The 11,205-nt window shown below is 39.6% G+C and overlaps 1 pseudogene; it reads left to right on the forward strand.

The window, feature by feature from the left end:
* The first annotated feature begins 6,604 nt into the window (after positions 1-6,604).
* Positions 6,605-8,640, forward strand: LOC147611642 (glycerol-3-phosphate acyltransferase RAM2 pseudogene; annotated as a pseudogene).
* Positions 8,641-11,205: the final 2,565 nt, after the last annotated feature.

Here is an 11,205-nt window from a genome sequence, read left to right on the forward strand (position 1 = left end):
AACAATGTGAGCAGGTATGCATTTTTTTACTAATGTGTTTCATGTACATATATATCTAAGCTCGCGTACCCCTTCACTTTTAATATGCTAATTAATTACTGTACTGTGTGTATTTGAGTAGGTTATCTATCTACCAATGGTGCATGACATCAAATGGTGGTACGTCATCCCTATTGCACCACGTTCCAAAGTGATGTATAATACATTCACTGATATGGAGCATATGGAGGATGTAACAAGCCGCAATGAAGATGATGTCGAACATGCCATTGAAGATGTTGTGATCGATGATCAAGAAATAAGAGATGATCATGATAATGAGGATGAGCATGCCATTTCTCATGATCATGAGAATGACCCTACCATTGAGGATGATGGTGATGTTGATGAGGATGATCAGGACATCGATACCATTATCAATGGAGTACAGAATATCGATAGTGGAATAAATTTAATCGTAGCCTTACCAATTGATCAAATGGATATTGATGTTGATCGTTTGGCAAGGATGGATCTTATTGAAGATGAGATCGAACCCTAACCAATCCGTCACTGTATGTTCTAAATTGATGACATTTCTATCATCTCATATGCATGATTTATTTTTGAATATATTTCATTGTTGTAAATGCATGTAGTGGGATTGTGTAATAATGTATACTGTAATGTACTATGAGATGGTTTAAGGAAAATACTTTTTAATTTTGTAAAGGAATTCAGTTTTTCTCTGCCATGCGTGTATTAATCCGTGTATAGTGGCGTGTATTTATCCGTGTATAATAGCGAGTATTAATCCGTGAATATTACCGTGTATAGATGCGTGTATTACTGCGTGTATATAAACGCATTTATACACGCGTTGATAAATGCAAACATACACGCGAACTTAAATGCTAAAATACACGCACCCGATTCTATTCAAATACAGGCGCGACCATACACGCGTTCGTAATTTATCGCGTGTATGAAACGCGTGTATGGCAGCATTGTGTTGTAGTGTTCTTCCAATCACTACTGAGAATGCACCTCTATTGTCCTCAACAATTAGCCATGTAATCTTCCCTATAATTTCCACGTTTGGGGGGGGAGAGAGCGAGAGAGAGAGAGAGAGAGAGGACTTTCTTGCAGGTGTTTGTTACTACATAGAGGGAGAGTGGGAGGGAAGACGTGGGAGTAACTATTGAGGGTTCTTTTTTAAATTGTATGAAAAACGTCTCGTAAAAAAAACTATTTTTCCTCCCCCAGCCCCTCAAGATGTCCAGTTTATCCTCTTGTAATCAATCCCCTTTTCGGAATAATAATAGATCTTGTTTCTATCTGTTTTGGCCTAGAGAGAGAAAATATTCTAGAGACAGGTAATTCAGTTTCTAGATATCTTTGGATGGAAAAATATCCCTTCTTATTAAAATGACTTCCCTTGAAAGAGAAATTCAAAAAGAACTTTCCAGTGTACAATTGGAATAAATTGAAAATAGGTAAAAAGGACCTTAGCCTGAGGGTCCAGATTTTTTAAAAATTTGGGATTAAGGTTTCTATGGACCAATAAGATTAATCCAAATGTAGGGAGGAGATAAATTGAAGAATAAAATAAAAATCCCCCAAAAATGAGTAAATACTCAAGACACCTTGTTAAATAAATAGAAAGACAAATACTAATACGCTAGCAAGAAATGTCCATGGACATGCTATTTAGTAAATGTTAACATGCTTACACCCTACTATACTTTATCAAGCTAAAAATTTAAATACTAAGCTAGCTAATGTATGCTATGACTATGCATTACTTTATGATATGCCTAAAAATATTAAATTATAATTTATTAAATGTATGCTATGCTATGCCTAAAAGTTTTCTATACTTTATTTAGCTAAAAATTTAAATACTAAGCTAGCTAATGTATGCTATGGCTATGCATTGCATTATGTGATGCCTAAAAATATTACTATACTTTATTCAATAAAAAATATGTTTAAAATATTTAATAAACCTAAAATAATTACCATACATTGGCTTTATTTCTGAATGGCTATACATTATGCCTAAAATAATATTGAATTAAAATCCTAGATGGCAAACCTATGGTTATGATTTTAAGCTATGGTATGCTTTGGCTATATACGGCTCCTAAATATATTACTATGATTTATCTAATTTAAAATATTATAGCTATGTTATGGATTTATGTTATGCTTGTTTCTAATATAAACACAATTACTGTCTTAAAAGTTCTACCCGAAGCTCAAGATTGCAATCCTTGGCAAGACGCCTACATGAAGTTTTGGATAAAACTATTGACCGATGAGAACGGAGGAAATTTAGGGTTAATAATGGTTCAAATTTTGCCATGTTAAATTTTAAACCATTGACCATGATTGTGGAAACATCACGATTGTGGAAATCAAATAAATACCACTATAATGGTCATAATGTACATACCACGATCTTGATATATAAACACCGAGATCAGCACTATCTGGTATATAAAACCAGATAGTGGTGTCCAATTACCATGATATTGGTCTTTTGTTCTAAAGCATGGGGTGAGAAAAAAAGAAGAAGCAAAGACATGAAGTCCATGTTATCCCACTTTTCTTGATAGCAAGCATCACTTTGCTGATCCATTAGAGATAAGGGAGAGAAGAAAAACTAGATCACAGCAATTCAAGAAGTTTATAACATTACTTAAGTTCACAACATTGCTTTAATTGTGATGGAGTGATTTACCCACATACAAAAAAATTGAAACAAGATTAGATGAACACGTAGAAACTCAAACACGTAGAATCTTAATATATCATCAGTGAGTTATTCACATATATAAAAATTGAAACAAGATTAGATGAATGTAGAGAATCTTGATATATCATCATAGTGATTTATCCACACATAAAAATTTGAAAAAAGATTAGATGAACATAGAGAATATCGATATGTATTATATGACAAGAGTATAACTTGTTCTCTGCTAACCCAACAACTCTGGGTTTAGCATGAAAGTACATTAGAAATCATAAAATAGAGAGCAACCTAGCTACTTTGAGTCACTATCTGAATCCACGTCAAAAAATGTGCCGTGGGCATGGGCCGCAGCCTCATGGGCCACATTATGTCCATGGGCCTGGGTTAGAGCCTAAGGCAAACTAAATCTCTACTATAGCATCCACATGTGTTGCCCTAAACTCTACATCCTTGGTGGTGGGGTTTAGCCTCCGAAAGCACTATCTCCATAAAGCAAACTCTACCAGGACCCATGCCTAGAATTTCTCTCATGTCTGTTGCTCCAGAGTAATTATTTGGTCCACCAAAATGGACCCTTCACCACTAGGCCGTGCAATACCAGTGGACCCAACACCCCCGACCTACTCGCATAGGTTGTATGCTTGCTCTCCTTGAGGATTCGTCCTCGTTCCAGGCCCTCTTGATAGGCTCTTCAAAGCCCTTAGGGAGAGTGTCCAATCAAACCTTTCCAGCAAGTCTCTCTAGGTTAGCATAGCCTGGTGGTAGAGTGAGTGATTTATCTCATGGTGTTCAGATCTATATGTCACACATTTGAATAGACTCCCAAAACCCTATATGTGGACACATCAATAGGGTAGTGGGCAGTTCGTCTTGCAACCTAGGTGGAAGAGATAGCCACATGCAAGCATGTACGCACATGTCCCATCACTTGACACCATGCAGAGTGGGAAGTCCACACGTGTATTCTTTGGAGCGTGGTTGGTCAACTAGCAGCATCCTTTAGCCTCTCTTGTTGGTCGAGGATAAAAATCAACATATGGATGAGTATCAATTCCATCGATGCAATCAACAAGCTGTCTCTAATGTAAATAATGCTCGGCTATGTGCTCTGCAATTTGTCGTCACATCACCTCATCAACGAGTCATTGCCTCCTAGGAGCTCTTAATTGCTTTGCATTAGATGTTGCTAAGACAACCTCGACTCTGGCTTGGTCTAGCTCAACTTTTGCCTATCCATCTCCAATCTGACCTGCTACTAGCAACTGAGAAAAGAGAGCCTTTGTTGCATCCTCTTCTATGTATGTGGACTCTCTTCTCATCTTTGCTCTCCCATACTCCAGCTGCTCTATGTCTCTGTACTCTGGTTGTGTTTGTGAAAAAAGGTAAATCACATGGTGTATGGACTGTGTGGCCATGTGTACATCCTTGCTAATCTGCGTTTCTAGTGCATGTACAGCAGATATAGGGACAAATGTAGCTATCGAGGGTCTTGGAATGTGCAGCTACTGCTGCTTGCCCATGTAACCTCTCCCAGCTTCTCCGCTTGGCCTAACAGTAGAGTAGTCAACCTGCCTCCCCAAAATAAACTCCTCATACAACTGCATCGTGATTGTACATCAGCCTCCCGTAAACACTCAAATATTTGCTGTAAAAATATGGGCAGTAAGAGCACCCAGATTATGGCAGTGGGTGCTCTCCCTAGGGAAGGCAGGGCTCTTTGTCTATCCACGAACAACCTTTAGATAACTCCTTCGTTGATTTCAGGAATTGCATCCACCTCCCTGTACGATAATCTATCCATAGGACTAATGTGTGGCAGATGCTTTTGTGGCCCATTGGTCCACCTTTGTGATAGAGTAAATGCTAAAAAGAAGTTCAACATTCTCTCAAGGTGGAGGGATGGTCGAGTCCACACCAACATTATGAATCTTGCTGACCTCCTCTAATAGCTTTCATATAAGGGATGCAATGGTATTTGACCCACCTGAAATACTAGGAGTAGGAAGGGACAATGTTGAAGAGGGGGGAAAACAATAAGCAAGAATACATATGTGTTAATAGGTGGATAGCTCTACAATTGCAAATCAAGCAAAGAATAACCATGAATACGAGAATAATAAGAGGATTAATTCTCATGCGTCCATGTGGCATGAAATGAGAGACCATGATCGTGCTTCAAAAACTATAAGAGTGCTTTACCAATACCATGATCGTGGTTTAAAATACACTTATCATAGTAAATAACCACCATAGTGCTTTAGAAAAATCATGATAGTGGTATTCATATGATTCTATTAAACTATCACCACAATCTTGGTATATATAATTTGGAAAATGTTATTAGAAATTTTCATTTGGAAAAATTATGGATCATTGGATGTGCATTGATGAACATTCGAGAAGTAAAAATACCACAATCGTTGTTTAATATAACACGATCATGGTATATCTTTATCGCGATCGGGGTATTTCTTTACCACGATCCTAATATTCATATGCATCCAATGATCTAGAGCACATGTTTTAGCCAACCACAAACGTTATTGATTACATATATCTTTTTGGAGATATAGAGAACAGTGCACGGCCTTGATTATACATGTTTAGAAAGACGTGGAAAAGTAATTAAATATGTTTGGAAAGATATGGAAAGTCAATTATGAATGTCTAATTGAAGATAAAAGTTTAATTAAGCTATGTATATCACGATAGTGGGTACGATTCTTCCTACGAAAGCACGATACCATAGCTCTAAAGCATGATCATGGTGCTTTGATGTGATCTTTAGCGATGCAAATCACCCTACTATATTGCCGGTATCCATACCACCACCGAATGAAATTTTCTAGCATGCATTTATTTTCAAACAGATATAACGACATGCTTTATGTCGCATGTAATCCCGTCAAGAACTTCCCGTTTGTATGGTCCCAACCCCTTGTAGTACTTTTCTCATGTTTCATAGATTTCTTACTCTAGTTTCAACACGACTTTGGATTTTCACATTTAACATGGTTATCGGGGTCCATTTTTGACCTCTCTTTTTTGAACACTTTGCTTGTATATAACATTTGATAGTCAAAAAGCATCAAAATTTAATAACTTTGTCTTTAAAAAATAATAAAGTTGGTGATAAGAGAAATGAGAAATAATTATCACGAACATGATGAAATTCTTTTGGCGGCTGGAAAGAAGTTATTTTTTTCATGAACACTAATAAGAATTAACTAAAACCTTATTTTTCATGATAATCTTATGGCATTATCTCTATAATATTTAAGTAATTAAAACACGTATGAAATGATAGGTCCTATATTTTCATAATGTTCAAGTCAGTAATAGACGTATAAAATGGTTAGTCCTATATAGGTCACTGCCATCATGTTTTTCAAATATAATCAATGGAACCCATACTAACAGATGTAATGCTTAATTGTAATTTGTTTATTTATGTGTTGTACTCTCATAAGAGAAAAATAATCAAATAGTCAATACACATTACTACTTTGCAATATATTGCTTTCCTTTCATCTTCTCGAAAAATGAAGTACTGTAATTTGTCTTTTTGTTTATTGAGGGGTGGCCACATTTAATGCACACTAAAAATTTGTGACTATGCCCAAAAGGAAGGTATTGTGAGTCGTGACTCTCGTGTCCTCTCGAGTCTCTGCTCAAAATTAGCATATTCTAGTGCGCGCGCACACACCATCTCCATGCATCACAAATTTGCCTCCTCGCAACTATGGAAGCTCAAGGTGTTCCAACTAGTTATGGCTCTTCTGCGATTGAGAAGAGAGGGAGAGAGAGAGAGAATCCCTATAAAGAGAGGGGCAGGGCTCATTCATCTCACCCAGGATCAGAACTAAAACTTAGAGAGGAACATATTCAAAGCCATCCGGTTCGACATCCTTAATTAGATAGCAATTGCTGCTTGTCTCTTCGTTTCAAAAATGGGGGGTTTTGCAAGGTGTAACTCCAAGCAGTTATTCTCATCTGTGTATCAATGTAGCTCCGAGGGTAGGGAGAAGCAGACAGTAGTGTCGGATCTAGACGGGACCATACTGAAGGGCAGCAGCTCCTTTCCATACTTTATGCTGCTTGCCTTTGAGGCGTCCGGCGTGGTGAGGTTTGCCGCTCTGTTGTTGCTGTCTCTGGTCGCATGGTTTCTGTACCACGTTGTGTCGGAGGCGGCGGCCATAAAGCTGATGGTTTTCGTGTCGTGCGCGGGTGTGAGGGAGGCGGACGTAGTGTCGGTGGCGCGGGCGGTCTTGCCCAAGTTCTACGTGGAAGATGTGCACCCGGAGACGTGGAGGGTTTTTTCCTCTTTTGGGAGTCGATACATTCTCACGGCCAACCCGCGCATCATGATCGAGCCCTTCGCCAAAGAGTACCTGGGTGTCGACGGGGTGATCGGCTCTGAGCTCGAGATTAGCCAGTCCGGCCGCGCCACCGGCTTTCTCAAAAGCCCTGGTGTCATGGTGGGCGACAACAAAGCCACGGCTCTCAAGCAGCGATTTGGAGACGCATTGCCTGATGTTGGCTTGGGTGATCGCCCCAGTGACTACCCTGTCCTGGCAACGTGCAAGGTAATTAATTGGCTTGTAAACTGAAATTTGATCTGATTAAGTGCTTGGTATTTTTATCGCTAGAATTTGAGATCAAAAATGCTAAAACTTGAGCTAATTAGCTGGTGATACGTATTGCCAGGGTTTATTAACCCACTACTTAGGTGTCTAGAAAAGGATCAAATTCGAGCTAATTAGATGGGGTGTATTATTGCATTGGTTTAAGAAAATTAAGGTGGTACGTAATTAAGTGATTGCAGCACTCGCAACAACTGACCACAGTTGTCAAGTTAGCAATCAAATTTACACATGATGACATAGCCAGCGCCAGAGCTATAAGGCTATATGATGGAGGTTTAAGGAGAATCATGGAATTATCAAGGCTTTAGGCTAACGTAGATTTTTTGAGCCAAAGGGGTTAAAAAGCTGATAACGAGCCTTTCCTCTCTTGATTTTGGTGGCAGGAAGGCTACGTGGTGCCAAGCCACCTGAAAGAGGAGGCGCTACCACAGAGCAGGCTACCCAAGCCCATGGTATTCCATGATGGGAGATTAGTGAAGCCTCCAAGTTCCCCATTATGGGCATTAATAGTCGTTATTTGGCTACCAGTAGGCTTCATTTTGGCCCTAATCAGGGTGGCAGCAAGAGCTCTACTACCAATGAACCTTGTGCTTCACGCCGTTAGAAGCTTGGGGGTGAGGGTGATTGTGAAGGGGATACCACCTGCATCTATGAAGAAGAAGGGGGGCAAGCACGGGGTACTATTTGTGTGCACACACAAGATGCTACTGGACCCTATATTTGTGTCATGTGCAGTTGGGCGGCCGGTTAGTGCACTGACCTATTCGTTGTCATGGGTGTCTGAAATCACCGATTAGGACGGTGAGGCTATCGAGGGACATGCAGAGGGACGCTGCGAGCATCCAAAAGCTTCTGAAAGAAGGGGATCTGGTGATATGTCCAGAGGGGACAACGTGCACGGAGCCCTTCTTGCTTAGGTTTAGCGCGCTCTTTGCTGAGCTAGCTGACCACATAGTTCCCGTGGCCACGAACAACCACATGAGCATGTTCCATGCCACTACGGCAAGAGGGTGGAAGGGCATGGATTGCTTCTACTTCTTCATGAACCCCAGCCCCGTCTATGAGGTCACCTTCCTTCATGAATTACCCAAGGAGCTCACCTGTTCTGCTGGGAAAACCCCCTTCGAGGTCGCCAACTACATCCAACGCATCCTTGCCGATACCCTCAACTTTGAATGCACCACCTTCACAAGAAAAGATAAGTATAATGTCCTCGCCCCGGCAGTGTGGAACCCTCTCCCCATCATCAAGTAGTAGCAAACTCACCGATTCTCATGAAGGCTATATTGGACATGGTAACCAACTGCAACCTCGTCGTAACCCACTTCGAGCTTCTTGGAGGAGAAGTCCTTGGAGCTAATCGTAATGATCAGTCCTCGTTCCTAGAATTAAACAATGTACTTATCAACAACAACAATTTCAAATCACACGTAAACTAGAATCAATTAAATTCAAAGAAAAGACTGTAATGCTAAAAACATTATTAAAAAACATATTGAGTAAAGTCTAATTGACATACAAAGTTTTTACTTTGCTAAGGAGAAACCTAGCACGACTTAAAGCTATCAAAATCATATGATAACATCCTATTATTGGTGTATATTCACCTTGTTTAACTAAACTTCTCATGTCATTTTGCTTCTTATAAAAATCTTCCTACACATGCCTAGATGTACCACAATAAAAACAGTCTCGTGTGTCATTTTTCTGCCTTTGCAATTTCCACGACCTCTTTGACTCCCCCTGTCTCTAAATCGGTCTCTTCCACCTATGTGTTGTTGTTGTGATTCTCATGGGATTGCTGTTGCTAACCATAATTTTGATTACCTGTTCGGCCACCACCTTGGCCACAGCCACGGCCACGGCCTTAGCCTCTACCTTGTCCTCTATCTACACTTGTGTAGAAGAACTATTGCTCCAAACTACCTTTGTTTTGTGAATACTAGTCTCCATCCAAACTCTTTTCTTCAATGATCAGCATTGACATAAAATCAGTAAAGTTAGGAATATTCTCCCAAGTCTGAATAGACGTCTTGAATGCCTTGTATTATGGCCCGAGACCACGTAGACATACTTCTACCTTATCATCATCAACAACAGAAACACTAATAGATGCAAGAGATTCCACAATGCCCTTGATTTTTAAGGCATAATCAATCACAGACAATTTTTCCTTCTCCACAGTATGAAGCTCATTCTTCAACTGAATCTTTGTGCCTTGGTGTTAGTTTCATACAACTTTACCAAGGTATCCCATGCCTCCTTGGGTGACTTGGCATGCTTTATATTCCCAATCATGGTGTCTTGTATACTAATAGAAAGCCAACACATGACTTTTCTTGCTCCTTGATTCCAATCCTTGTATTCTTTTACATTTGCAGTAGTTGGATTAATCTCTGGCACTTTAGTGCCTCCTCATGCTCACCTTCAATTTAGTCTCAATAGCCTTTTTCCATCATGAAATTTGTTAATCTAAAACTCTAAGCATAGAAGTTGTTATTGTCAAGATTTTTTGCAACAATCCGGTTCATTCCATCATTTGACATCTTGTCTACAATACAAACTCACCAAAAACAACACTTTGTTTGACCTGCACAAACTATTGTACTCTTTGTAGCGGTACTATAGTGCACCCAAACTATCACAACCAGTGACCGCAATTCGCATACATACACCCAATGGAAACTATAAGACCTCTTTGCAGTACATCCAATGTCTGCACAACCAATTACCCTTCTTGCAGTTCCAAAAACAAAAATTTATAGAGAATCAAAAACTTACCCTGCGAACTGAAAAACAGAGGTCAAGACGCACTCGAAACACATTTTCGGCTTGAAAATTACTATCCAAAGGATGATATAGTTACCTTGCAACTCCACTCTTGTTAAGATAGCTCCTCAATAAGAGTTCATTTGCGAGTGCCTCTCGAAGAGCTCCTGACAAGGATGTAGTAGCTAGCCAACACAAAGGGGAAAGAGTAGATGAAGCTCTTACTCTCATACCACTTCCAGTGCTTCTCTTGCTTGCCGCTCAACTTCTTAGCATGAACCAGGATATGATACATGAAAAGGTGCAAGGAGAAAGAGAGCTTGCACTCTTGCAAGCACACACACACACTCACAAACCCTAGAGGAGAACACACAAGATTAGAGGTTGAAAATTGTTCTTCTTTTTCTTCACAATAAAACAGGTTGTAACAAAAGATAAGGAAAATACAACATCAGTACTAAAGTATGATGTACATACAGTCCATAATGTGAATACGCTAAGTGGAGCAAGTAGATGTGGACTAGTCGATGTAGTCTGAGCTGTAGAATCTCTAGCGAAGATATGTCGGTGCTAGCTACTGAACCCGCTAGTGATGTAAATGTCGAACGGTCATGCAGGCGCCTCGTGAGTGGCAGCTCATGTTGATCTTGATATCTTAACGTATGAGACATCTTTTCAATTGAGCATCGTTTAGTTTTTCCCATGGCTCACATCATGAGTCCAAGATTTTTATCCGAAGGACAAATATCTGATGGTTTCATTTTATTTTTGCTCAATCAAGTAGAGTTCTCTTGCTGCACTCCACCGATCATCTTGTCTTTAAAAACTGTGCATAAAGGCTATTTTTAAGGTCCTGAAGTTTGTCTTAGTTGCGGGCATCAATGTGATGAACCATCAACTAGCATTTCCTACTTAGCAAAGGTTCAATGCATATACCTTGGTGGGGCAGTTTGGATTTCCAAAGGCTTCACATTTCTGTTCAAACATTTGAATGGGTTGAAGAGGATGAATCGTTTCATCATACTTTTCCATGATTTTGAAAATCTATAC

Source organism: Cibotium barometz, chromosome 47 (assembly GCF_041138505.1).
Source record: "Cibotium barometz isolate CiBa-2024 chromosome 47, ASM4113850v1, whole genome shotgun sequence".
NCBI classification, from domain to species: Eukaryota; Viridiplantae; Streptophyta; class Polypodiopsida; order Cyatheales; family Cibotiaceae; genus Cibotium; species Cibotium barometz.